The sequence below is a fragment of the Equus przewalskii genome, chromosome 29 (assembly GCF_037783145.1).
Source record: "Equus przewalskii isolate Varuska chromosome 29, EquPr2, whole genome shotgun sequence".
Taxonomy (NCBI): Eukaryota; Metazoa; Chordata; class Mammalia; order Perissodactyla; family Equidae; genus Equus; species Equus przewalskii.
Window position 1 is genome coordinate 36,797,060 of NC_091859.1, and position 4,384 is coordinate 36,801,443.

Consider the following 4,384-nt stretch of genomic DNA (forward strand, 5'->3'; position numbering starts at 1 on the left):
CCAGCTGGTTGTGGCGTGTCATGGTGGTTTTTTTGTTAAGAGTGTGGCTTGGTCTTGCCTGGCCCCGCTGTCTCGCCTGATCTGGGACATGCTTTATTTGTTCATTATTGTTCAGTAGCAAGTAAAATCATTACAGTGGTGGCCAACACCCCCCAACTTTGCATGTGTGCGTGCATGCACCTGGGTGTACACGCGCACACACCCCAACACCATTCCCTATCCTGGTCCCTTCCCCATCCCCCAGAGGCAACCAAGATTAGGAGCTCGGCTTCATTCCTTCCAGACCGTTCCCATGCTCTTACACACACGTTTGCAGGACGCTGTTTTTAAAGTTAGTGGCCCTGAGCTGGCACAATATTTATCCAGACCCTATAAAGTGCCAGACACTGTGCTGGGCTCTAGGAGTTCAACACTGAAGGAGGTAGGCGGCCCCTGCCCTCGCAGACAGTCTCCCAGCAGGGGAGATGGACGTTAAACCAACATGCAAGCAAAAAGGTGAATTATGATAAGTGCAGAGAGCATGTCAGAAGATGCAGTTAGACCGGGGCTCTGGTGCAGCCCCTCTGAGCAGGTGACACTTCACCTGTGCTCCCTAGGATGAGCAGGGGTTCGGTGGCGGGGAGGTGGGCTGGTGAGCGTTGTGGAGAGAGGAACTAGAACGCACAGGCCCTGGCTGGGGAAGAGCTTGGGAGCGGTGGACGCTTAGAACGAGAGAATGAGGAGGGACAGGCCGGAGGGTCCCACGGGGCGGGCCCTTGAGCCCTCCGTAGGAGGTTTGGTTCATACTAAGTGATGTGGGATCCACTGAAGGGCCGGTGACCATCCGGGTGTGTGCTTTACAAAAACCACTCTGGTGGTCAGACCGCAGTCAAGGGCCTGCTGCCCATTGTTCCCACAGGAAGGTCACCATGGCGATGGGAAGAGTGGAAGATGTCAGGATATATTTGAGGAAGGAGCCGACCCGTGAATGATGGGCTGAGTAAAGAGGGGAGCGGTGGGGGTGGGAACAAGTCCCAAGCCGAAGAGGCGCTGGAGCTCGGGACGGCGGGGAGGAGCAGGTGAGCTCCGGTCTCCGTGTGGGCCTGTCAGTCACGGTGCTGGCCCCGCCCACACTCCCGGCAAGCCAATCAGACTGCTTCCCTCCGCGATGGGGCGGGGCGCGTGGGCCCTCCGAAGTGGGAGGAGGGGCGGCGTCCCGGAGAAAGTGGACAGCTGCTGGGAACCGTCTCCCCAGGTTCTGCCCACCTTTTGCTTTAAGGAGGCCTGAGGGCTGCAACTGCTTGCAAGCAACAGCCGACCACCCCTGGGAGGGCCGACCTGAGGCCGCTGCCCGCCCGAGGAAGCAGACCCCTGGGACACAGCGGGGCCGGGCTCCAGCCGCTGCTCAAGCCTGCCCACCCTGCTCGACCCGGGCCTCGCCTGTAACGACCCCTCCCCGACACTCCCCTTTCCCCCAAGGCTTCAAGATTAATGGGATTGTGATCCCCCAGACAGCAGGGCGTACGTGCGGAGTCACTGTTACGGTTATTATTACCTAGTAGTCACCTGCCCCCAGTAGCACTTTCTGTCCTGTCATCCTTATTCAGGTATTGCCTCCACTCTACAGTTACCACAGCACTTGTCACATACGTCGCCTGCCAAAGAAATTCAGAAGTTGAAATCGGAATCCAATGGATTCGGATCTGCCAGGGGGGGCAGGAGGGGAGGGACTCAGAAGAACCCAGAGTCTCAGGTGGAGAAGGTGGCTCCAAGAAAGGGAGGAGGAGGACGTCATGTGGAGAGCGTCCACGGGTGATGTGGGTTTTTAAAAGTCGTAACGTTGATGGCCATTCTCTGAGCTTGGAGGAAGTCAGTAAAAGCCGGAAAGGGTTTTAACAGAGTCAGGACAACTTCGGGAAATACAAAAACCCTTTCAAAGAAATACTAGTTTTCAGAATCAGGGCCCCTACACAATTCGCAGGGTCAAGTTCAAAATGAAAATGCAGGACCTCTTGTTCAAAAGGCAGTAAAAAAAAAAAAATAGTGCAGTTAAAGGTGCTAAAATACAAAGCTTTTTCCTTTCAAAATATTTTATTACTTATAAAATGTAATGGGGTATAGTGATACAGGAGTAACACTATAAGCTTAAAATTGCAAAAAAATAAGATTTTTTGTCATAATTTTATATAATACAACAAATAATAATACCTTATTATCATGATGTCTGATTGATCATTAGATTTTTCTGGCTCACTTTTCTGCAAATTCATTTAGTAGGTCATCAAAATGTATGCATTTGCCAATTTCATTTCAACTGATATAATTGAAAGCTCCAACAGTCATTCCTGGCAAATGCAGGATCACAAATAACTTTTAATTTTGAGAAGTCTCTTCCTGCCGATGCAACTGTTACTGGAGCTAAGAATATTTTATAGGCTGTCTCATCGGGAGACATTTCTGATAAATTATTTCAAAATATAAATTTTAGTACATCTAGAGCTGATGATTTTTGCAAAACGATTTTTCTAAAAAGATTTAACTCTTCATACAAATCAATTTCCTAAGTTTAAATGTAATCTTATATGTAAATTTTTACAGTGACATTTTAATGTTTCCTCTGACATTCTCTGTAACTTGCGGAGGGTGTACAAGAAACTGAAAGTGACTTCATGATTTGCATATAATTTTAATAACCTGTTTATGCATTTCATCACTGTATCTTCAATTACAAGGAAAACTTAATTTTAAAATTGCTTCCTCATACATAATGAAACTTTGCATGACCACAGAATTATTTTAAATTTAATTTCTGTTTCTGAGCCTATGACTATTTGCTTCACAGTGTTGTAGCAGTTTTCAAAACCAGAGATTCAGGGCCGGCCTGGTGGCACAGCTGCTAAGTTCGCACATTCCGCTTCAGTGGCCCGGGGTTTGCGGGTTCGCATCCCGGGTGTGGACACGGCACTGCTTGGCAAGCCATGCTGTGGCAGGCGTCCCACATAGAAAGTAGAGGAAGATGGGCACCGATCTTAGCTCAAGGCCAGTCTTCCTCAGCAAAAAGAGGAGGATTGGTAGCAGATGTTAGCTCAGGGCTAATCTTCCTCAAAACAAAACAAAACAAAACCCAGAGATTCTAAACTCCTTAAGAATTCTAACAACTTTCTGATATGTTTTATCATGACGTGTGTGTGTGTGTGTGTGTGTGTGTGTGCGCACTTTGGTATTGTAACAATTTACCAACAGTTTATTGCTTGAGGACCGGCAGTTCCTGTCCCAGACTTAGGCGGTAGACCCTGTATTTGTATAGATGCTACAAGATGAGCTCTTCCCTGTGGGTCCCTCCTCTCTCCACGGCCTTGGTGGATGGCAGCCATCTTCTGCTGCTGCCAGTCTGGGCACAGTTCCCAGCCTGGCCACCCCTTTGCAGCCCCGTGGTGTCCCAGACTGCCCAGCCATGTGGGTGCACGCCAGGTGGCCAGGCCAACTGCTCGGCACCCGTGCTGCCCACTGCCCGCTGTTCTGGTTGGCTGGAGCCTGCTTGCTGCCACCTGGTGTATCTTCTCTGCTCACACACATGCTTCGTTGTCCCATTGGTCTTCCCTTACAAAACACAAGTTCAAAGAGAAAATTCTTAGGAATTTCAAGATGGTGAAGGCAGAGCAGGAAATCAAGAGCCGGGTTCATTCTGAGAGCGGGGACCTGGGTGTCGGCACAGGTCGCCCGCCCATAAGTTCAGCCCTGCCCAGGACACTGATCCCAGCCCCCTCTCCCTTTCCCCTTCATGCTGTCTTTTTTTCTTCTCCTTTTAGTATCCCTGTCAATTAGATAGCTACGCTTGATTGTGGACCTGTAATATCGTGCTATAATAAATATATATTTGGTCTTCATCCAGTCCTGGTTCCTGGCACAGAGTTCCTAAAATCCTTGGAATTTCTGAATGATAGGGGTAAGAGGAGCGGCCTTTGTTATTCTTAACAAGCCCCTTTCAACTACACCTGCGTATAGGTTAATGAGGTGACTTTTGGAAAGCCCCTAAGGATGAGGGGTTGGTTGCCAGGGGAACCATCCTGGTGATCAGAGGGTTGGAACTTTCAGCCCCACCCCCTGACCTCTAGGGAGGGGAGAGGGGCTGGAGACTGAGTACATCACCAATAGCCAACGATTTAACCAATCGTACCTACGTAAGAAAGCCTCCAAAAACCCTAACCAAAGGATTCAGAGAGCTTCCAGGTTGGTGAGCACGGCAAGGTGCTGGGAGGGTGGTCGGCCCAGAGAGGGCGTGGAAGCTCTGCGCCCCACCCCACATACCTTGTCCTATTCCTCTCTTCCATCTGGCTGTTCCTGAGTTGTATCCTTTTCAATAAATAGGTAAGAGTAAACAAAGCACTTTCCTGAGTTCTGTGAG